This window comes from Ovis aries, chromosome 3 (assembly GCF_016772045.2).
Source record: "Ovis aries strain OAR_USU_Benz2616 breed Rambouillet chromosome 3, ARS-UI_Ramb_v3.0, whole genome shotgun sequence".
NCBI lineage: Eukaryota > Metazoa > Chordata > Mammalia > Artiodactyla > Bovidae > Ovis > Ovis aries.
This window is the reverse complement of record NC_056056.1, coordinates 69,302,513-69,327,850: the sequence shown is the minus strand read 5'-3', so window position 1 is coordinate 69,327,850 and position 25,338 is coordinate 69,302,513. Positions and strand designations below refer to the sequence as shown.

The window sequence follows — 25,338 nt, the reverse complement described above, 5'->3', positions numbered from 1 at the left end:
GAAGGTCCTCCTTATTAAATTGTAAAGGGATATATTTTGATTTTTGGCCCTGTCCTCTCATCTTTGGACTAGATGCATCTTTCTCCAGCCCTTGTCAGCGTCTCCTGTGACCATACAAGGTGTGGTCCAGACGCTGTTCACAGGGAATTCCTTTTCAGCCCTTGGCAGTTGGGGAAGGTTTCCACAATATGGGAGCCTCAGCCCACAGGGAAAATGACTTGCTGAGGATGGACTACAGCTGACAGAGACCGTATTTATACCTTCCAGACTTGTGTGTTCACTGATGTAGAACAACCTCCATCACATTTCAGAATACTGCCACTTGTACTCTATGTCTCATTTCATAATGAAATAAATGGTTCGGTGGCATAATGTTAGTGGTCTTAATTACTCCACGGGAAGGATGCTTTAGAAGACTCGCTTCCCCTCGCCCCGCTTTGTACTGTTGTGATTTTTCTGGAGCTGTTTTCCTCCTTAAGCCCTAAAGTTGAAAGAAAATGTTACAGAAAGTAAAAAACTATATTACTATATTAAAATATAGTGGAAAATATATGTATTAAAAATGTTGACTTTTAAAAGATGAAGATTTTAAGTACTAGGAGCTCTGCTGTTCTTGAGATTTGGTGGAACTGACTTTTAAAACTTTCTTCATGTCACATTTGATAGAAGAGCTTTCTTCTCTGCCTGCTGTGATAATGGTTGTGATTGGGGCGTTCTTACCTAGTTCTGTCCTGGAGATTTTGCTGCTGTAATTCCAAGCTGATTATTAAAGTCACAGGTGCAAATGATTAACAGTGACTCATGAAAAGGTTAGATGTTTAAAAATTAAAACCCATTATGTTTTTGCCCTTTCTTAACACAGTACTTTCCATTATACCATCAAAATAAGATGTAGTCCTTTGGGGAAGGGAGAAAGTGGCAATTAAACAGGAAATTCCCTGTGGTTAAATAATAGTAATGTGACAGTTCACTGAACTACTTTGAGGATTTGAACTCTTAATTTTTTTCCTCTAACAGGAAAAAAAAATAGATGTTGTGAAACTGAAGGTGGGAAAAGGGTGGAGTTGCAGTAAACCACCGTTATGACAGACTGTTGGACTAGTGGGATTGTTGTGATATCTGACTTAGTTGAAGAAACACTCAGATTTGAAGAAAAGGTGAATGAATTTATTCATCTAACTGGATTTGCAGGGAGCTTCAATTGTTGAAAACAAAAAACCCTGATGATTTGGTTTCTGTTTATTAAGGCAGTTATATCTGTATGCTGAATAGTGACATAGTAGCAAGGCTGCCTGCGGAGAAAGGACTAAATTTTCCATGTTATTTGGTTGGGTCTGAATATGTGTAGGAGAGCAGAGTTCTTTAATATCCATCTATGTGTTTGCACATAGGAATAAAATTAAGCCAAATAGATTAAAAAACACAAATCACAGATCATTACATAATCGGGAGCTGTAAAATTAGAGAATACAAAATATTTGTGTTGTTATTTTGCTTTATCTTATATATGTAAATATCTTTATCTGGTGAAGGTAGTATATAAACCATATTTGTTTTCATCCTTAGTATATGGAACTCTTAAGTACCATTTCCTTCATAATTTTATTCCCAGGAACATATTAGATGTTTGAAATTAATACTGTAAAATGTTAGGAATATTAATGTATTAACTATACATATGGAGAAGAAATTGTATTCTTTTATCTTTATGAATTTCAACTCATTTCCGCAGAGCTAGTTATACTACTGATTTTCTATTTAAAATATTAATGTTTGTCATTGAATGAGGAGGACTAAAGCTAAGATTTTAGTGCAAAAATATTTGGGGTGTTTTGGAATCATGACATGAATATTAAAACTTCTAACCCTTGATTCCACCAAACAAGATAAGTAATCATCCACATAGATTTTGCATTTGTTTGAATGATATATTCATAATGCATACATTTTCTACAGCGTTATTTATTGTGCTACTTTCCCTAGAATCCTAACTAGAAAGCAGCCAAACAAATATTGATACCATGCTCCATTTTAGAAAACTGTATCATCTCTGAGATCACAATGAACTTCAATAATAATGTAGGATTTGGCAGAGCTCATTAGAGCTCAGCATATGTGTCCTCCTGATTTGAAAGACTATGTGTTTAAGTCAGATTTTAAAAAATGTTGATATGTGAAGCATAATGTGATTTATTGGATGTGGAGGCTTAGTTTTATTCTCTTGAATGATTACCCTTCAATACAGATAACAGATTAGCGGATGATGCCATATTTTAGCTCTGATAGCATTGTGATGGGAAGATGCTTAAAGCAACAGAAGCACTCAAATTGGGGCTGGAAGGCAAGGACAGTAATTGAGGCAGGAATAATTACTAACTTGGTTTCTGCTGCAGGTAGCAGACCATGACACAGAACTGGAGCAAATGAAAGAAAAGGTCATGCACAGATTTACTGTCTGTCTCCTCCCGATCATTTTCATGGTGACTCCAGTGGAGACATTTCTCCCTTATTCTGGGACCCTATTTTGTGTCTGACTAGTCCCCTGTCTCCATTTTCATTTCTCTTCTTTCCTGGCTCTCTGTTGCAAGGGAGGTTTTTCTGCAGCACCACATTAGGGGAAAGGACACTGACTTTGATTTCACACCCACTTGGGTTTGAATCCACTCTCCTGTTTACTAGAGGCATCTAGGTGAGTGACTTGACCTCTCAGGGCCTCATTTGTTTGTAAGAAAGGAATTACCAACAACTAAATTGCAGAATTTCAATTTCAAATAGGTAACTATTTGAAATAATACATGCAAATAGTTTAGTGTGGGGCCTTGCCCTTAGCTGGTGCTCAGTAAATGCTCTTAATAACAATAGCAGTGGAGAAGGCAATGGCAACCTACTCCAGTACTCTTGCCTGGAAAATCCCATGGATGGAGGAGCCTGGTGGGCTGCAGTCCATGGGGTCGCTAAGAGTCGGACACGACTGAGCGACTTCACTTTCACGCCTTGGAGAAGGAAATGGCAACCCACTCCAGTGTTCTTGCCTGGAGAATTCCAGGGACGGGGGAGCCTGGTGGGCTGCCGTCTATGGGGTCACACAGAGTCGGACACGACTGAAATGACTTAGCAGCAATGATAGCAGTAGTACAGTATTTAATTAAAAACACACACATACACCAGAAACAAAACAGTGATTCTTCATTGTCCACAGTCTGAAGTCCAAACTCCTGAGTTTTCCTTTCTCTTTGGTGTTAACCTACCTTTATACCTTTATTTTCCGTGACTCTGTGCTTTCCTGCCTCATGCTGGAATGGTTTCTCACCCCCTTCGTCTATCTCTTCCCAATCCCTTTCCCCAGTGGCATAGTGGTTGGGGACATGTGCTTTGGTCAAACAAATTTGATTTGAACCTAGATCTGCCACCAGCTGGGTGACGGGAAAATTTTTAAATCTCTGTGAGTCTCAACTGTCATCAATAAAATAGCTTGTCATCAGTGCAGTGGAGATTTAAAGTTATCTAACTTGTAGCTAATGGAGATAACATACAAGGGTCCCCACAGTGTTTGGCAAATAGGAAGTGGTCGCCACAGGGAGCCTGTTTGTATCTCTGTCTTAAGTGCCCCATCCATTTCAATCTCGCTTCTCCCATGAGCCCTTTTACCACCCTTGGATGAAGAAGTGCCGTGCACTCCTAAAGTTTTGCATCTTTTGTGACCAATGCTGCTCACTTGATATGTATCATTTAGTGCCATTCCTTCACTCCGAATATTTTCATTTGTAAATGTATATAAGATTCTTGAGGCTAAGAATGAATTTGATAAGCAGAACCAACATTTCCTGAGTGCAGACTCAGTGCTATAATGTTGGTACTGTGGTTAGCCTCAGTTTATTGATGAGAAAACCAAGGCACAGAGAGGTTAAAGATGTTGCCCATAGTCAATATTTAGCAGATTGTAGAATGGGATTTGGAACCCAAGTCAGTCTGATTCCAAAGCCCAGAGCTATCACTTCACTGCTTTACACACTCTTCAATTTTTCTTAGTCACTATGGTCTCTACTATTGTGCCTTGTTTCCAACCAGAACTCGGTCAGTTCATGACTCCTTGTAACTCTTGTTTTCCAGTTTTGTGCTTTACATAAGGCTGTTTGAAGTAGATCACTAGAACTCTGTCTAGAAATGGAACCATGTTCAGGTTCATCTTAGAACATCACCACATTTGAAGCAATGACCTGAAACAGTGAACTACTGGAGATGTTAAAAAAAAATTTTTTTAAAAATCTGAATTGTGACATGGCTAAAATTATCTGGTACTGCAAGTACGCACAATTGCACTTGTTGAATTTGAAGAGAGAGGTGTAACAGCCATGGTTGGGCTTGGGGTGTTGGGCAAACAGATTCACATGAAGGCCTGGAGATCTGATTTCATATTGTTCAGTCCTTTGACTAGTTTGAATAAGGGAAACTTAGGGGTAACTATAAAGAATCAAACATGTATTGAGTTGAGTGCCTGCTCTGTACCAGACACTGCATACACGCGCACACACACACACACACACACACACACACACACACACACACAGAGGAATCCCTTCACCCACAACTCTGAGAGCCTTAATTTTACAGGCACAACTCAGAGAGGGAGAGAGATTTAAGCAGTTGCTCATCCTCTGTTCATCGATCTCACTTGCTTGTTCACTGGCATGATCATGTAATGAAAGGGCTCAGTTGGTAAAGAATCTGCCTGCAGTGCAGGAGACCAGGCTTGATTCCTGGGTTGGGAAGATCCCCTGGAGAAGGAAATGGCAACCCACTCCAGTATACTTGCCTGGAGAATCCCATGGATAGAGGAGCCTGGCGGGCTGCAGTCCATGGAGTCGCAAGAGTTGGACACAACTTAGCGACTGAAGCACCTATGGTCTGTTCATAAATGATTTTACTGTTATTCTTGTTAATAAGCTATCAGTCTGGTGATTTTTATTAAGATTTATTTATTCTCTAAACTGGGTAAATTTTACTTTTTCATTTACTTTTTAATCAAAAACTAGTATCTGGAATATACCAGGTGCAGCATTGAGCATGACCAAGTTCTTGCCCCCATTCTGATGGAGGAGGCCAACAATGAATGAACAAGACAGCAAGGTGAATACAGATTGTGCTAAGTACTAAGGAGGGAATGACCACAGAGGGGAACTAGGTCAAGAAGGGTGTGGGAGCTACTTTAGGTAAGGTGTCCAGAGCAGCGCGCTAAGGAGATGGTGTTTAAGCTGAAGTCTGAAGGATGAGAAGGGGCAGGTAAGTGAAGATGTGATGGAGAGGAGAGGTTACGTGCAAAGGTACCAGGATGGGAAAGAACCTGGTATGGCCGGGATTCTGGTCTAGATATCCAGAGAAAGACCAAGGTCATAGTAATTCTCATCCAGGTCATTAATGCCTCATGGGTTTTGCCACCATATGTCCTAGATTTCCCAGGACACTCACAAATATTCCATTCAGTTATTGTTATGAGTATACTTGCTCATATCATATCATAGATCCCTTTTAATTCAGAATATATGACCATGGTTTTGTTTTTAAAATATGGCTACTATATAATGGGTCCCAGCTTGAAAAACATGACCCTGGAGTATGCTCTCTTATAAAGAATTATATAGGCCCTACCACCAGTGGTCCACAAGAATGTAGATTATACTGTGGTAAGTGAAACCTATTCCATGGCAGCATCTTTGGGCAGGGCTGTCCTAGAGGCTCTCCTACCTGCAAGGAGGTGGTTCTGGACACGTTTGTGATGTAGGTGATGTATTTGCCACCAAACAAGAAAAAGGAAGCTGCTGGGAGGGTTTACTTTGCTGGCTTTGCTCCTGGGACTGACTCCTTCCCCAGGAGGCAGAGCCATATGGAAAGCCATCCTTTAGCCAGCAGACTACACATCTTCAGCCATCAGCCTCCTCTTGTAGGTTTAACTTGATTTGTCATATGTGGATTGGTCTTAAATGTAATTAAAGTCCTTGACAGCAAACAGTTCTTTGCAAATATCATTGTGCCTAGGAGTTACCCAGGCACATGTAGCTGAGTAAGCCTGGTGTGAGGCCTGACATCCTGCATTTCTAACCAGCTCCCATCAGTTGATGTTGATGCTGCTAGTCTACTGTGCAGCAAGATGTTCGGGACCTCATTCACATGTTTCAGAGCTCAACAGATCAGTGGTTTGTTTTTTTCAGCCTAGAAGATATTGCTAGCTTGTGAAATAGATTTTTAAATATATATTTATATGACTCAGTTATTAAATTCTTAAATTAACAGAACCAATTTTTTCATTAAGTTGTCACCTAGTCTAGTGTTCTTTCTTCTCGGAAAAAAACAAGCAAGAATTGGTTGGAAGAAGTTAAGGAGATGGCTAGTGTGTCCCTGTGGGCAGTGGAAGAGTGTGTCCACAGCCTTTGTGTAGACATGTTTTTGTCTCTTGAGTATATTTCACCTAGGAGTGGAGTTGCTATATCATATGGTAACTCTAAGTTTAACTTCCTGAAGTACTGCCAAATTGTTTTCCAGACAATCCCAGCAGCAGCATATGAGATTCTCAGTGACACCATATCCTTGCCAGCACTTGTTACCGTCTTTTTGATTATAGCCACCCTGTGGGTGAGAAGTGGTATCTTGTTGTGCTTTTAATTTGCATTCCCTAAGAACTGATTATACTGATTACTTTTTCATAAATTTTTGACCATTTGTCTACCTTCTTTGCAGGAAATGTCTACTCAAATCCTTTGCCCATTTTAATTGCCTTGTTTGTTTTTTATTGTTGTAAGAGTTCTTTATATATTCTGAATGTAAGCCTCTCATCTAATATATTATTTTCAAGTATTTTCTCCCATTCAGTAAGCTGTCTCTTCACTTTTTTGATGATGTCCTTTGAAACACAAAAGTGTAAGATTCTGATGATGTCCAGTTCGTCTTTGATGATGTCTGCTTTATCCAGCTTCTTTTTCTCTTGTCACTTACACTTTCAGTGTTATATCTAAGAAACCATCACCTAATCCAAGGTCATGAAGATTTATTTCTGTTTTCTTCTTGTTTTATAGTTATAGCTTTGCCATTTAGACAGATAATCCATTTTGATTTAAATTTTATACATGGGGTGAGATGGAGGGTCCAACTTCTTTTTTTTTGCATGCGGATATCCTGTGGTCTCAACACCATTTGTTGAGAAGACTTTTCTTTTTCCACTGAATTGTGTTGGATGCCTATAGCCTTTGACCTTCCATACCAGGCAGCCCATTCCTCTCATACGGAAGATACTGAACATTTGGGGACCCAGAAACAAGCAATCATTAAAAAGATTAACCTAGAAATGACAGAAATTTGAGGCTTTGGTTACCATTCTGCATTTGTAGAGATGCTGTTATATCCTATGAAAGATATGTAGCTTTTTATATATTTAAACAGTATAACTGTTTATACATTGAGGAGTCGGTGCAGTTTTTAGCAACTGCTGGTTTAAGGACCAGCAGCAATCTATATGTTGACTTTGTTTACTTCCAGAGATCCTGAGTTTTGAAAATGAAGTTATAGTCTTCAGTCTTGCTGTTGGAGACAGACTTACTGAGACCTACCTACTGAGGCAGCTGAGTAGGTAGAGTTTGTCTGGAAAACAAAGGGAGTGGTCAGACCTCTTGACCTTGACCTCTTTACCAGTTTACCCCTTTCTTCTTTCAATGGGAGGCAGACACCTGGATGGCCTCAGCCTAGGAGTTGAAGGATTCTAGGATTGCCCACTAATTCTCTGCCGTTCCCCTTCCGATCAGCGTGAAGGAGGGGAGTGGCAGGCCAGCTCTGCCTCTCTGAGAGGAAAGATGCTTTCTTTGGACTGGTAGTACATATATAGGCTGGTCAGAGAATTGTTCTGAGGTTATTGAGAATTCTTGTTTAGTTTACATATTGTTTAATAATGTCACTAAAACATTTTTCTGTGTTCATTATGAATTGATTTTATGGGTAAGAGTAAAATAAGATCCACCAGTGATGAGATGCCTTCTAAATAAGAGATCATCAGTTGCAAGAGACTGAAATTTTCTCAAAAGAAGAGTTAAGGAGGGGAACACAAGGTGAGAAGAGAATCTTTTGATACTCAGTTATAGAGTATATTGCTGGCCTCTCATACACTGCACAGTTATCAGGCGGCTAGTCTTTTCCTGTTTCTTTCTCTTGCAAGCATGTATCACAGGAAATCACATCTCCGCTTCTCTCTGGATAAAATGTGCTTTGATTTTCTCTGACTGCAGACTGGCTCCTTAACTGAGTGATCCATTTTACACGTCGCCATCCCCCCAAAAAGCCATCTTAACCTCCTCACTGTACTAGATTATGCAGCTTGGTCCTACAAAACCAATTGATTAGGTCTTGTGAGCCTGAATTCCAGAGTTCCAGGAAAGAGAATCTGATTGGCCACACCGGGTTGGCAGGGTCAGGATATCTACCAATTCAATCAGCTGTAGCCTGGAAGGTGGGCCTAGGTTTCAAAGGGCTCTCCTTTTAAGGAAGATTGTCTAATAAGAGAGGTATAGACTGAGGAAGAATGAATGGCAACTCCACTGTAGGAGGTGGATTAGAAGAGGAGGTAGCAAATGGGTTTTTGGAGCAGAACAATGATGAAAAGTACTGAGCTGAGTCAAGAAGAAGTCAGGAAAACGATACTAAGTTTTAAAAACAAAATTCTGGTGACTGAATACATCATGGAATTTTTAGTTCTTATAACAGGCCATGGAGGATGTCCCTGGGAAATACTGGCCATTGGCTGATGACCAGTCTTGGGGGGCTAGGTGTACATCAAGCATCTGTCTACTGGGGTGCCAGTGCTCCTGCTAAGAGTGCTCACTCTCCTGCTGGAGTCTGGTGGTAGGGCTGGAGGAAGAGGGGAGCATGTAGGAATAAGGGCTGATGCTAGCAGGTACCAGAAAGATGGCCTGACGGCACACACAGGAGGCTTCCTGGAGCTAGTTCAGACACCTCAGCTGAGGCAGGTGAGGCTTGGGGCAGCAGCTGTTTATCTGCTGGTGAAGATCTATTTCCATGCTTTACCTGGCCCAGATACTGGTGCATCCCTGCTGATCACCAGCCTTCTTGATGAGTGAACCCTGAATGATTTGCTGAGCTTGGCCATCTAACAGACATTGAAAAAGAATCTTCCTCAAGCCAGACTTAAAATCTACCTAAGGTTTCCCCATTACCAGCAGGATAAGTATCAAGCTTACCCATGCTCGTTCAGAGTAGTCTCCTAGGACGATTATGATCGGTTCCTCGCTCTTCCTCCAGCTTGATGTCTCTCCCTCTCCTAACATCCTCAGGCCACATCAAACTCCTTGCAGTTACCTGGACCCAGTACCTTATTTTGTGTATCCTCAAACTAGCACACACCACTGACTGCCTGAAATGACCTGTCCCTTGTCCACACACGCATTGTTTTTCTTCTTTCAGTCTCAGTGCAGTATCATCGCCCCCTGAAGCTGTACCTTGACAACCGGACTCTTAGGCCATTCTTTCTCTGTGCATCCAGGCCACCACGCAAGGACCTCCCCGCTAGACTCACTGCACTCATGGTTTTGCATTTGTTGACCTGCCCCTCTCCCCACCTGATACAAGTTCCATGTGTCCCCTGCCTAGCACCTGTTGTGGACATAAAGAGTGCTTCATGTATTGTTAGTTGTTAGTTGTTGTTAGTTCTTCATATCTCAAATTATTTAGAAGGAGAAAGGTATGACAAGGGGGATGGGATTTCTATAGATCTCGTTCTGTACATACTTTCTAAAAATACTAATATATTCTCATTTGGCACTTAGAAGCAGGATTCAGAATCTTCATGACCTCAAGCTAATCATGAATAAACGTGAATATGAATTGAAGGACAGTCTACATTACAACTGGCCTGTACTTTGCAAAAAAAACACACCCAAAACTTATTCTCATAAAAGACACAAGGAAGTAAGGGACTGTTCCAGTTTAAAGGAGACTAAAAGGATGGAAGTAAATGTAATATGTGATCCTAGATTGGGGTGGTTAGTTGTTGTTCAGTTGCTAAGTCGTGTCTGACTCTTTGCCACCCATGGACTGCAGGACGCCAGTCTTCCCTGTCCTTCACCCCCTCCCTGAGTTTTCTCAAACCCATGTCCATCTAGTCACTGGTGCATCCAACCATCTCATCCTCTGCATCCCCTTCTCCTCCTGCCCTCAATCTTTCCCAGTATCAGGGTCTTTTCCAATGAGTCAGCTCTTCACATCAGGTGGCCAAAGTACTGGAGCTTCAATTTCAGTGTCGGTCCTTCCAATGAATATTCAGGGTTGGTTGAGGTGGTTAGGGATTGCTATAAGTGACACTATTGGGACAATGGGTGAAATTTGAACATGGAAGTATATGTTAGGAAATAGCACTGTGTTTACATTAAAATTCTGAATTTGATTGTAGCAGTGCAGTTACGTAAGGGAAGGTTCTTGTCTTAGGAGAAATGTGCTAGGATATTTAGGAGTGAAGTGTTATGGAGCTGCAGACAACAGTAATGAGGTGTCTGTGTGTGTGCGTGTGTTTGTGTTTCTCATGGCATCTTTTCTCTCCTCTTAACCACTGCTTCCTTCCTGCTTCCATCCTTGCCTCTCCCATTTTATTCTCAACACAGAAGCCAGTTGATCTCGCTGCAACATAAGTCAAGTCATGTTAATTCTTGCTCAGAACTCTGAGAGCAAGCGTAGAAGTCCTTATAATGGCCTCTAAGCCAGAAATGGTATGGACCTAACAGAAGCATAAGATATTAAGTAGAGGTGGCAGAATACATGGAACTATACAAAAAAGATCTTAATGACCCAGATAATCATGATGGTGTGATCACTCACCTAGAGCCAGACATCCTGGAATGTGAAGTCAAGTGGGCCTCAGAAAGCATCACTATGAACAAAGCTATTGGAGGTGATGGAATTCCAGTGGAGCTATTTCAAATCCTGGAAGATGATGCTGTGAAAGTGCTGCACTCAATATGCCAGCAAATTTGGAAAACTCAGTAATGGCCACAGGACTGGAAAAGGTCAGTTTTCACTCCAATCCCTAGGAAAGGCAATGCCAAAGAATGCTCAAACTACAGCACAATTGCACTCATCTCACATGCTAGTAAAGTAATGGTCAAAATTCTCCAAGCCAGGCTTCAGCAGTATGTGAACCGTGAACTTCCTGATGTTCAAGCTGGATTTAGAAAAGGCAGAGGAACCAGAGATCAAATTGCCAACATCCGCTGGATCATCAAAAAAGCAAGAGAGTTCTAGAAAAACATCTATTTCTGCTTTATTGACTATGTCAAAGCCTTTGACTGTGTGGATCACAATAAATTGTGGAAAATTCTGAAAGAGGTAGGAATACCAGACCACCTGACCTGCCTCTTGAGAAATCTGTATGCAGGTCAGGAAGCAACAGTTAGAACTGGACATGGAACAACAGACTGGTTCCAAATAGGAAAAGGAGTACATCAAGGCTGTATATTATCACCCTGCTTATTTAACTTCTATGCAGAGTACATCATGAGAAATGCTGGGGCTGGAAGAAGCACAAGCTGGAATCAAGATTGCCAGGAGAAATATCAGTCACCTCAGATATGCAGATGACACCACCCTTATGGCAGAAAGTGAAGAGGAACTAAAGACCCTCTTGATGAAAGTGAAAGAGGAGAGTGAAAAAGTTGGCTTAAAGTTCAACATTCAGAAAACAAAGATCATCGCATCTGGTCCCATCACTTCATGGCAAATAGATGGGAAAACAGTGGAAATATTGTCAGACTGTTTTTTTGGGGCTCCAAAATCACTGCAGATGGTGATTTCAGCCATGAAATTAAAAGACGCTTACTTCTTGGAAGGAAAGTTATGACCAACCTAGATAGTATATTGAAAAGCAGAGACATTACTTTGCTAACAAAGATCCGTCTAGTCAAGGCTATGGTTTTTCCTGTGGTCATGTATGGATGTGAGAGTTGGACTGTGAAGAAAGCTGAGCGCCGAAGAATTGATGCTTTTGAACTGTGGTGTTGGAGAAGACTCTTGAGAGTCCCTTGGACTGCAAGGAGATCCAACCAGTCCATTCTGAAGGAGATCAGTCCTGGGTGTTCTTTGGAAGGAATGATGCTAAAGCTGAAACTCCAGTACTTTGGCCACCTCATGTGAAGAGTTGACTCATTGGAAAAGACTCTGATGCTGGGAGGGATTGGGGGCAAGAGGAGAAGGGGACAGAAGAAGGGGGCAGAAGATGAGATGGCTGGATGGCATCACCGACTTGATGAACATGGGTTTGAGTGAACTCCGGGAGTTGGTGATGGATAGGGAAGCCTGGAGTGCTGTATTCATGGGGTCGCAACGAGTTTGACACGACTGAGTTGGACACGACTGAGTGACTGAAGTGAACTGAAGCCTCTTTGGGGATTTGACCTTCTGTTACCTCCATGATCTAATCTATTTCCTCCCCATCCCTTGTTCCACTTCAGCCACACTGGCCTCCCAGTTCGAATGCCCATGTACCCTACTGCCCTGAGGCCTTTGCACTTTCCCTCTGTCTAGCTTCTCCTTCTTCTAGACATTACATGACTTCACTCAGCTCCATTGGGCCCCTGCTCAAGGTCATTTTCTCAGTGAGGCCTTCTTGGCTACACTATTTAAAATGTAGACTCCTCCCCAACACACTCCTTATTACTCATCCCTGTTTCATGTTTCCCCTTAGTTCTTTCTTGTTTTGAACCTTGTTGACTCTCTTCACTAGAATATGAGCTCTATGTGGGCAGAGTTTTTTGTTTGCTGCCCTGCCTACAGTGCCCCAAATGATGCCTGGTATGTAGAAGACACCTAAGTATTTATTGAATGAATAAATGAATGACTAGTATATGTTCGCTTTTGTTTGTTTTGAGATCACCTCCTTGGAATTTCTGCTTAGAACAGGATTTTTTGAAGGGGTTGCCTTTGACAGACTGTGAAGCTTATGGATCCTATCTCTGAATAGTAGGTTTCTTTGTTCTGGTTTGTCCTTTTACCAAAGTATAATCTAGATACAGAAAAGTATACATATCATAGTGTACAGCTGGATCAATTCTCACAACCCCAGTGCACCAGTAACCCTCACTTACATCAAGAAATAGAACCTTACCAGCACCACAGAGACCCCTGAGCACCTCCTTTCCGTCAGAGTCCCCCCCTGCAAAGGTAACCTCTATGCTGACTTTTAACAGTGTAGATTAGTGTTGCCTGGTGTTGCACCTTTAAAAGGAATGGTACAGTGTGCATTTTTGTGCGTGTCTGGCTACTTTCAATCAACATTATAAGATTTGTCTCTGCTTCTACATGTTTATCCTCAGTTTCACATTTTCCATTGTGTAGAAATATGGTTTATCCATTCTACTGTAGGTGGGCATTTGGGTGACTTCTGGTTTCTTTTGACTACTATTAACATTCTAGTACAGTGAATGTATTTCTGGGGTATTTCTGGGGCATGGGGGTACACACATGATCAGTTTTTTCTGGGTGCTGCCAGACCCTTTTCCAAAGTGGATAAATCAATTTAGACTCCCACTATCATGGAATTTCCTAATGCATAAAATAAGGTACATAAATTCATAAAATAAAATACATAAATAGGATTGGAAAGAAAGTTATTTATTTTGAAATACAGTTGGAAAAATATTGTAATATGTCATGATATATGTGCTTCTTTATTAACTTTATTAACTCATGCAATTGAAAGTTCTAGCAGTTTTAATAATTATTGTAAATTCAGAGTAGTAATGGGTATACATGATATTTGAAAAATCTGTAACAACTGTAATATTATATGAAAATATCTGTGATTTTATTGATCGCAAGGTCACAGGTACTACTATAGTTTGTTGCCTACATTTTGAATGATAGGAAATACTAAAGCCTGTTACAAGTTAGTGAAAAATAAAGACTATTAGTAACTTTTAGTCCATCTAAACACATAAACCCTTCTGAATTCTATTAAGGAGTTCATGGGCTGTAAGTTAAGAACCTCTTGATTAGAGGGAAAAAAAATGATTTACAACAAATATTTCTTACGTGTCTACTGTGTGTCATGTGGGCTTCCCTGGTGCTCAGTTGTAAAGACTCCGCCTGCCAAGGTAGGAGACAGAAATGGCAAGAAGGAAGAAATGGCAACCCACTCCAGTATTCGTGCCTGGGAAGTTCATGTACAGAGGAGCCTGATGGGCTACAGTCCACGGGTTGCAATAGAGTTGGACACGACTTAGCGACTAAACAACAGCAAATTTCTCATGTACTGTGCCAGACACTGGGGACCCAACAGTGAGTAATATGCATCTCTTCTCAAGGAACTTATAATCATGAAGGCAATATTCATAAATAAGTTAGCAGCTGGGTCTATGTGTTCAGGTCTATGATAGTTAGCCCACGGCATATACCTAACCCATATGTGGGAGTGGATGGTGGTCAGAGAAGGTTTTCTGGAGAAAGGAGCATCATTAGATTTAGACTCTGTTTTGATTACTCTGCCTACGGTGTGAATGATGAATTGTTGGAGAGAAAGTCTGGAGGCACTTAAAGTAATCCATATATGAGGTCGTTATGATAGTATGCAAAGAAAGCAAAGAGTGTGTTCTGGAGACTCTGAATTCCTGCTGACTGATTGTATATAGGTGATAGAGGAGAAGGAAGGTGTAAGGTTAACAATCAACTGGCTGGGTGGCAGTTATCATTCACTGAAGCAGAATGAGGAGCAGGCTCAGGACCAGGGAATGATGAATTCAGCCTTGAACACATATGGATTGAAGTGTTTGTGGAACATCCAAGAGGTGATTTTATGTTTATGTGAGTCTCTCGCTCAGGACAAGGAGCCTGGCAGGCTACAGTCCATGGGATTGCAAGGAGTCAGACACGACTGAAAGAGTGACACTTTCACTTTCCTGCTCAGGAGAGAGCCTCATGAGCTTTAGGAGCGTGTGGGAGTGAATATGATAACCCAGAGAGCACATAGAGGAAGAAGAGGCCAGGCTTAGGATTTTGGGGAAGATCAGCTTTCAGGTGATCAGTAAATAAAGATGCATGTGAATGATGTGAATAGTCACAGCGATAGGAGGAGAGCAGGGTGCCTGGAGGCCGAGAGCAGCGGCAGTGTCAAGGAGACCCTCAATAGTATCACTGGAGCACAGCGCAATAAGTCTAGAAAAGGGCCCTGTGGATTCAGCAATGAGAAGATTTGATGAGTTACTTTTACTACAGAAACACTGGGAATGGTTGTTTTCCTCTGGGTTGTAGTTTCATCTGGGTTTTAAGCATTCTGTTATAGCAGTTAGAATTCCAAGGGCCATTTCCTTTTAGCTTTACTTTTCTTCTTGCCTCTCTTTTATACATTTCACTCACGCTCCAGTAACTTTTATGCTGCACCGGTAGTAAGCAGTCATTTCGGCTTAATGACTTATCTCTAACAAACTCTAGCTCTTTAAAAAAAAAATAATACGAGAGATATCATTATAGACATTGCTTCTTGATAGAAAGCCTTTCCAGGTCTACTATTTTGCATAAGTAGATATGAGTGCACTCACTTTGGCCCGGCCGTGTTTATCTATGTGGGAACCTCGCCTGCTGACAATGAATTCATGTCATCCTTCTTGCCTTGGATAATACTCAAGTTTTAGTCCACATGATAAAATATGATGGAAGAGATATAAATTCTATAATGTTTCATAATTATTTTCTTCCCAGAATGTCACTTGGATTTTTATATAAATTATAGGAGATGAGTGGGAAGGTGTTCAATGAAATAAGCCTGTGTTCAGCACTGTCTGTGTAAATGGCAGCGTTAACAGGTCACAGCAATAATAGTTCTCCCAGCAGGAAGCCTCGAGTGCCTGTCACTCCCTCCTCTTTCATCTCCATTATCCGTCAGCCCCAAGTCCAGCTGATCACATCGTCTCTGTCTTGCTGCTTCCGCCCTAGGTCACACCCCTGCTACTTCACACCTGGTCCAACCTATGTCAGGACACTTTTGGTAGCTTCTTAACTAGTGCCTTTACCACCGCTCCTCTAGTCAATCCTCTGTTTGAAAATCTGCCTAAACTTAAAAATAATGCAGATTTATGAGCCTGTTCCGTAAGATTCTGCTTCGGTAGGCCCAGCTATGAGTACCCAAAGTCTATATTTTAAAGAAAATTTTCACTGAAATACAGATATGTGTATGTGTGTATATATATATAATGCACCCACACACTCACTTTCCTTGCTCTGCCCATTGAGAGGACTGAATAACAGTGGCTAGCAGGAGCACACCTAGCTCTCAGAACTTGCTTCTAAATACCATTTGCCACAGCAAAGAATTAGAACTCCTTATAAAAAGAGCTGATTCTAGGCCTGGGGCAGGGACAATGCAAGATGCGTCTGGAACAGAAAGTATAGCAGTGCTCAGAAAATAAGGGAAGTTGTTAAAATGACATAAGAGCCAGCTTGAAGGGACCACCACAGGTCACACCTGGGATAATTTGAGCATTAATTATAATCCATTGAATAAAATTAAAAACCCATGTATCTATAGTGATATAAAAAAGTAATGGGAAGAAGAGAAGGCTCTCCATTGAGTAGAACATAAACTATTAAGTGCAGATGGAACGATGGAGTTAGAAAATCAACAGATGATGTAACTAGCAATGCAAGTTGAAGAACATGATACTTACATAGTACTTTGCCTCGAGATACTTATTAATTGCAATGGACAAGCAATAAGTACTATGGACAAACCTGGCAGACACCCCCTTAACCAAATGAGCAAGCATTCACAACAGTGGAACAAACCAAGTCATTAGAAACAAAAAGCTTCCCCAAGTGGTCCTGGATTCCAGAATTGCTGCAGTGGGCTAGCATTGGAATTAGCCTTTGAAACTACAGATTTGATCTATCTCTGTCTTGCTTCAAAACTCCTGCCAGCTCTATTACTTTTGGAAAGGGCTTCAGATGCTCAGGCCTGGCCCCACCCTACCTTCCTTCCATCCTCTCCTAGCACGACACTGTTCCCCACTTTCCTTACTGTTCCTCTCACCACACCATACCCTTTGCAGTGACCCAGATGGTTTCATCTCTCTGTGACTGCACACGACCCTGCTGCTTAGACTGCCTTCCCTGGTCTGTCGAGTAGGTTCATGTTGTCCAAGAGGCAGCTCCAGCACACCGTCTTGTGCAGCCCTTCATGATTCCTTGAGGAAGAACTAGTGTCTCTTTCTTCAGGACACCTGCAGCACTTTCTCCATATCTCTCGCATAGCGCTTCTCACGTTATGGTTTTCCGTTTGTGTATTTCTTTACCCCACCCACCCAGCATACTGGAGGCCCTTTGTGTGGTGGAAAGAACTAGGACTCCAGAGCCAGCAGACCTACATTTGAATCTGATTCTACCACTTCTTAGTTTTTATCTAGCCACACCCAGCGTCTTCTTCTAGATGTATTGATGGGTTATTAGAAGAATCCAGTTAAATAAAGCCCGTAAGGAGCTTTACAAAATGAATTTAAAAGAAATAAAGGGGAAAACCCAAAGAAACTGACCTCACTAGGCCCTGAATAAGTTTTTTTTTAAATATATTGATACATAACAAATATTTTGCATGTATACATTTTTCCCCTGTAATCCTACAGAATTTCAAAGGTGTAGTTCCATAGGTGGTACTTGACACACCCCATATTTGAACCCATCTGACTCCAAAGTCATGTTCTTTCTGTTATGTGGGACTATAAACCAGAAGGGAGAGACAGAGTCACAGTCACAATTACAGAGTCACAGTTAAATGTTAAGCCAAAGTCACAGGCTCCAACCCCTTCGGGGAAGTTGAGGTCTCTAAGCCATTCACTGGGGTAGGGGGCGGGCATGGCGGTCAGAGAAGATAGTTGAATGGAGATCCCGATTAGATGGCCTCTTGTATGAGTGGTTGCCAGAAGAGGTGAGAGTCTTCTCACAGATATTGATTGAATGTCCACCAGAGACCATCATGGTCCTCGTCATATGTGTGAGATTTAAGGAGAGCATGAGGAGTGAGAAGGATGAGAGCTAAGACAGAAGCCTGGGATACATCCTCACCTTTACATTCTGGAGCGCAAAGCGGGCTGAGAAGGGGCAGAGCCGCAGAAAGAGCTGCAGAAGTGCAGGGCCGCGGAAGAGAAGAGGGCAGCGGATGCCTGTCTGTCTGTGTTCCGGGTGGTGAGGGCTGCTAGAGGGGCTCCACTGTGGAACCCAGCCAAGCGAGGGGCCTGGCCTGGGACTCAAAGAGGTCCCTGGAAGAGCACTTTCATTCCGGTCATGTGGGGGCAGAATTCAGATTGCTGAAACAATGAGTAAGAGTCAAATATGGGGGCAGCAGGAAAGTGTAGGCTAATTAGGGCTATACTCCCATGGACTTCGGCAAAATGCTTCCTGAGATCCGGAAGACTGAAGAGTCATCTTGCTCGTAGGCACCTATTCTGGGAGATTAAGCATCCCCAGGGTGCCATCTGTTTCAGTGGGGAATATTGAACAAAAATGCCAGTTGACCACCAGCTGTCTTCCTCCCCAAAGCATCCTTAACCGAGACGTATCTGATTTCATGAAGCCACAAATCAGAGGTTGAAAATCTACCTACTGTTTCCCTATGGACAGGCTCGTGATTTTATCTGGTTTCATAGTGATTTTATCTGGTTTCATTATTTCTTTTTGGACTTCCCTGGTGGCTCAGATAGTAAAGCGTCTGTCTACAATGTGGGAGACCTGGGTTAGATCCCTGGGTCGGGAAGATCCGCTGGAGAAGGAAATGGCAATCCACTCCAGTACTATTGCCTGGAAAATCCCATGGACAGTGGAGCCTGGTAGGCTACAGTCCATGGGATCTCAAAGAGTCAGACATGACTGAGGGACTTCACTTTCCTTTCCTTTCCTTTCCTTTATAGTGATTTTATCTGGTTTCATTATTTCTTTTCAAGACTTATACAGCACACTCTTTAAATGGTTTAGCAAAACAAAGGAAGACAGATTTGTTTGGGGTTTTTTTGGTTTGTTTATTAATCCTTATACTCTACCACACGGCAGAAATTATTGAGTCAAATTTCACATAATTCAGAGTTTTGGATTTTTAGCTAGAGCGGATTTTCTCTTTAAATGATAATATTTTTGTTATTTTATTTCAATAGATGGAAAATGATTATCTGTTTTATAGGTATATTTAATTCCATATGTGACCTAGTTTCCTCTAAATCTCTCTCAAATCTCAGAAGCTAATTCAGCAGCTTGGTTTTTTTCCTTCTGGGTGCCACAAAAATGTGGAAACCATATTTCCAGAAATAAATCAATGAAAGTATTGAGCAGTAGCATGCCATGAGTAATCACGCAGAGGTGCCGTATCAAGGAGCCAATCCCCCTGGGACGGAAAACATTCCCATAGTCGTTACAGGTTGTCAGTTGCTGGATGTCTAAGTTACTTGTCTCCCGGCCTGTATACACTTCAAAGACACTGCAGTCTGGGGACTATGTATTTTCTACAGCTTATGCTCATTCAGAGTGAACACACGTCTTTGACCTTATCACTGAAGCATTCTTAGGAATTTTAACTACTATAGGGTTTTAGAAAGTGATTTTTAAAAGAAATATTAAGGAGAGATGCAGCGTTTTAGTAACCATGTGTAAAATACAAATGATAATAATTTTAGGACTTCACCAATCCCATCATGTTGGTGGATTAAATGTTTTATAATTAGACCATCCTGTACAGTGACTTGAGAGTCTAAGGTCCTCCCACATTCAGAGCAGGCCGCTTTGCCTTCTTTAGCCACAAAAGAAGCACGTCTAGCAAGGGACATCCTTCTTTTCCTACCAAGTGTGCTTTCTGGATAATAAAGTAAAGGTCTTCTAGACTGGTATTTTAGTGGTAGCAAGTAAAAATAGATAGCTAGAAAATATATTATAGCAAGGCAAGCTTCCAGAAATTCAGAACAGTGGAAGTTAACAACGAGATGTTCGAGGGAGAGGACATATGTATACCTACCTGTGGCTGATTCATGTTGATGTTTGGCAGAAACCAACAAAATTCTGTAAAGCAATTATCCTTCAATTTAAAAATACATAAATTTAAAAAATTAGGTTAGCCTTTTTGGAGGGGTTCCAAAAATCCTGATATAAGAACTAAACAAATATTTGTGAAATAACAAAAAAGGTTTAACTCTCTGTGGATTTCTCCTATAACCTTGTTTGTCACTATTCTATGTGGAAACTACCACGTATGTCTGAAACCCTCATAATGAAATGACCTTGATTCTCATTTAGGGCTATTATAGCAATAAAGAATAGAAATGGTAAGGGAAATGAAAACTTAGTAAATTATTTCAGGCTCTTTGTTTTATTTTATCTGGGCCCTAAGCAAAAATATACTAATTGGCATGATTGATTTTATAATGTTTTATTTATCCTTGAAATATGTGAGTTTATGGGAGGTAAAACCCTTGAAGTATATGTGGAAGAATGTTGAACAGTTATTGTTTCTATTAGTATCTTGTTATTAATGTTGTCTGTTCATAGCTAAATTATAGAAATTTGTTTAGGAATACTACTTTATATTAAAAAATGGATTACAGAAATGAGCTATTATTACTTACCCTAATTTTGCATCTGGGTTTTTTTTTAATATAATTTATCAGTTAAGAAAGTTTCACTTCCTTTTAGTGCAATTTATTACAGAAATTATAAGGGGTAACATTGTTTATTGATTTTTGGCAGACCACCAAAAAGAAATCACAGCTATTTGACAGAGAACTCAGGAGAAATAAACAGTAAGATAACATAAGAAATTATCAAAACTATATGGTGCCAGAGAAAGACTCAATGAAAATTTACTTCCGTTTCATAGACAAGTTTGCCCCAGTGCTTTCAGTGGGCATAATTGTTAAATGATCCTTAGTTGAAGTTATAAACTAAAAATCATGGGTGCTATTAAAAACAACCTTATAAGAATCTCCCTGGATGGGAGAACACGGCATCTGGTTTTGGCCAGATGACTTTTGGGCTAGTGCCTTCAGTTCGCTTTCTGCAGGCTAAGGCAGTAAGACAGTATCAAAAATAGGATGTGAATTTTATAATTAGGTTTATAAAGGGCAGAATTAAGGGCAGAAAAAAGGGCAGTAGAATTTGGGATTTCATAATGATAGCCGAAATGCTTTAAAAATTTGTATATCGTATATAAACTGTTTTGAAGGTAAATTTTAATATCCTCTACTTGTAGTTTAGGCTTCCAAACCTTTATTTCTTCTTCCCCACCTTAAGAATGAGTTCATTCTAGGTCATTATTTTCAGCATGTCTAGCAGCCCAATGTTTTTCAGTTACACTGTGTTTAAATTATACATGGTACTTAAATTTGGTGGGAACCTCACAGAATCTCAGTTCTGCTATTTTATTTTTCTTCAATATTTCCTTTCTTTTTTTATTTTTATTTTTACTTTATTTTACTTTACAATACTGTATTGGTTTTGTGATACATTGACATGAATCTACCACGGGTGTACATGTGCTCCCAAACATGAACCCCCCTCCCACCTCCCTCCCCATAACATCTCTCTGGGTCATCCCTGTGTACCAGCCCCAGCATGCTGTATCCTGCATCGGACATAGACTGGCGATTTGATTCTTACATGATATTATACATGTTTCAATGCCATTCTCCCAAATCATCTCACCCTCTCCCTCTCCCTCTGAGTCCAAAAGTCCGCTATACACATCTGTGTCTTTTTTGCTGTTTTGCATACGGGGTCATCATTGCCATCTTTCTAAATTCCATATATATGTGTTAGTATACTGTATTGGTGTTTTTCTTTCTGGCTTACTTCACTCCGTATAATCGGCTCCAGTTTCATCCATCTCATCAGAACTGATTCAAATGTATTCTTTTTAATGGCTGAGTAATACTCCATTGTGTATATGTACCACTGCTTTCTTATCCATTCATCTGCTGATGGACATCTAGGTTGTTTCCATGTCCTGGCTATTATAAACAGTGCTGCGATGAACATTGGGGTACATGTGTCTCTTTCAATTCTGGTTTTCTCGGTGTGTATGCCCAGCAGTGAGATTGCTGGGTCATAAGGCAGTTCTATTTGCAACTTTTTAAGGAATTTTCCACTGTTCTCCATAGTGGCTGTACTAGTTTGCATTCCCACCAACAGTGTAGGAGGGTTCCCTTTTCTCCACACCCTCTCCAGCATTTATTGCTTATAGACTTTTGGATTGCAGACATTCTGACTGGTGTGAAGTGGTACCTCATTGTGGTTTTGATTTGCATTTCCCTGATAATGAGTGATGTTGAGCATCTTTTCATGTGTTTGTTAGCCATCCGTATGTCTTCTTTGGAGAAATGTCTATTTAGTTCATTGGTGCATTTTTTGATTGGGTCATTTATTTTTCTGGAATTGAGCTGCATGAGTTGCTTGTATATTTTTGAGATTAATTGTTTGTCAGTTGCTTCATTTGCTATTATTTTCTCCCATTCAGAAGGCTGTCTTTTCACCTTGCTTATAGTTTTCCTTTGTTGTGCAGAAGCTTTTAATTTTAATTAGATCCCATTTGTTTATTTTTGCTTTTATTTCCAGAATTCTGGGAGGTGGATCATAGAGGATCCTGCTGTGGTTTATGTCGGAGAGTGTTTTGCCTATGTTCTCCTCTAGGAGTTTTATAGTTTCTGGTCTTACGTTTAGATCTTTAATCCATTTTGAGTTTATTTTTGTGTGCGGTGTTAGAAAGTGATCTAGTTTCATTCTTTTGCAAATGGTTGACCAGTTTTCCCAGCACCACTTGTTAAAGAGATTGTCTTTACTCCATTGTATATTCTTGCCACCTTTGTCAAAGATAAGGTGTCCATATGTGTGTGGATTTATCTCTGGGCTTTCTATTTTGTTCCATTGATCTATATTTCTGTCTTTGTGCCAGTACCATACTGTCTTCCCCCATTATATCCATATGTACTCATTAAACAAAAATTTGAAAATAATACCAGAAAGGTAGAACTGTCCTTAGTTGATACCAAATATGTTTACATTTTTATAAACTTTAAAATTCAAGAACACACATATTAGAAAGCATACAGATTATCAGTGATCAACTTGATGAAATTTAGCAAAGTGAGTACACCCATGCAACTATCACGTAGATCAAGAAATACAACATCACTGCTTTCCAGAGTGTGTCGCCTGTCACCTCCTCATCATTATCTCCTCCGGAAGATAAGCACTATCCTGATCCCTCTCGTAAAGATACGTTTTCCCTGTGGTGAGCTTTATATAAATTAAATTACGTAATATATGCTCTTTTATGTGGTGCTTGACTGCTCACCAAGTCTGTCTATGAGACTCATGCATGTTGTTACACGTAGTTCACTCTTTTTCACGGTATCTGTCTAGTATTCTATTGTGTGAATATAATTTACTCTCCTTACTACTGGACATTTGGGTTGTCTCCACTTGGAGGCTACTAGAAGTAATGCTTCTTTGAATATTCTTGAACATGTCTTTTGGTGGATGCGTGTGCTTTTCTTTTGGTGTGTACCTAGATCATAGGGTGTGTACATATTTAGTTTTTAATAAATATACTACTAAACAGTTTCCCCAGTGATTATATTAATTTTTGCACAGCAGTGTATGAGAGTTCTAGTTCCTATACATTCTTGCCAACAATTAATATTGCGTGTCTTTTTCTATTTAATCCATCTTCGTGGTTAGTATGGCACGTTGTGTTTTTAATTTGATTCTCTCTGATGGTCAATAAAGTTGAGCACGTTGTAGTTAGAACAGTGTCCCTCCGAACATGTCTGTGTCCTAATCTCTGGAACCTTTGAATATGTCACAAAAGGGATATTACTGATGTGGTTTTAGAATTGGGAGATTGTCCTGAATTATCTCAGCAGTCCCAGCATGATCATAAAGGTCCTTATAAGTGCAAGAGGGTAGAAGGAGAATTGGAGAAGGTGCTGTGATATAAGTAATGAAACAGCATGAGAAGGATGAGACTGACTGACATGCAGGGGGCCCACTAGCCCAGGAATAAAGGCAACCTCAGGAGAAAACAGATTCTGCCCTAGAACCTGAAAAAGAATGCAGCCCTGAGTATATCTCAGCTTTTGCCCTTAGAGGCCTGTTGTGAACTCCTGGCTTCTGGAACTGCAAGGTAATAAATGAGTGTTGCGCTAAGTCACCAGGTTTGTGGTAATTCCCTGCTGCAGCAGCAGTAGGAAGCTGATCTGGGCACCTTTTCATGGGCTTCTTGCACTTTTGGGCACCTTCTTTTGCAAAGTGCCTGTTCAGGTCTTTTGATCATTTAAAATAACTGACTTGTCTTTTCCTACTGATACATACAAATTATTTATATATTCTGGATATAAATCCTTTTTCAAATTTATATAGCAAAAATTTTCTTGTAGCTTGTATTTTTTATTCCTAACAGTACCTTTTATTAGAAGTTATCATAATTTGATGAAGTCCAATTTAACAATCTTTCTCAATCTTACACTTTGTGCTTAATGCTTACTGTGTCCCGTTTATACAAGTGTGGGTCCTGATTTTATACTGTTTTATGCAGCAAAATTTCCTTAATTAGTTCCCCTATAGTTGGACATATAGATTGTTTCCTTTACTTTCCTTTTCAGAAATGATGCTCTGATGAGCACTTGTGTATGAAAACTCTGGTCTGGATTTGGAAATGTCTTTTTTAAGTAGAGTTGCCTATTTCTGTTGCTGTTTGTTGTTATTTTCTCCGAAACTTTAAGGAATTTCTCTTTATTCTCGGCATGCTGAAATTTAACAATAATATGCCTTTGTTTGAATCTCTTCTTATCCAGCCATTGTTCTTGCCTCTTTTGGGACCTTTCAGTCTGCAAACCTGTGAGCCTCCGTTCTGGAATATTTTCTTGCATTGTTGCTGTGATCATGTCTTTCTCTCCAATTTCTGCTCTTTCTTTTTCCAAGTCCTTTAGTAGTTTTGGGACCTCCGTGGTTAACCTGTAATTGGAATCATATTTTCCATATCATTGTCTGTTTCCAATTTTCTGGTAGCTTTTTCAATTTTATTTTGCAAACTTTCCACTGAATTTTTAAAAATATAAATTTATTTATTTTAATTGGAGGTTAATTACTTTACAATATTATATTGGTTTTGCCATACATTAACATGAATCCGCCACAGGTATGCACGTATTCCCCATCCTGAACCCCCCTCCCTCCTCCCTCCCGTACCATCCCTCTGGGTCATCCCAGTGCACCAGCCCCAAGCATCCAGTATCATGCATCAAACCTGGACTGGCGATTCATTTCATATATGATATT

At 40.4% G+C, this 25,338-nt stretch overlaps 1 protein-coding gene across 11 annotated transcripts in view; it reads left to right on the top strand.

Moving 5' to 3' along the window:
• Positions 1–25,338, top strand: part of EML6 (EMAP like 6) — a 324,086-nt gene that overhangs the window by 36,176 nt on the left and 262,572 nt on the right. The gene's annotated exons all lie outside the window — the stretch shown is intronic.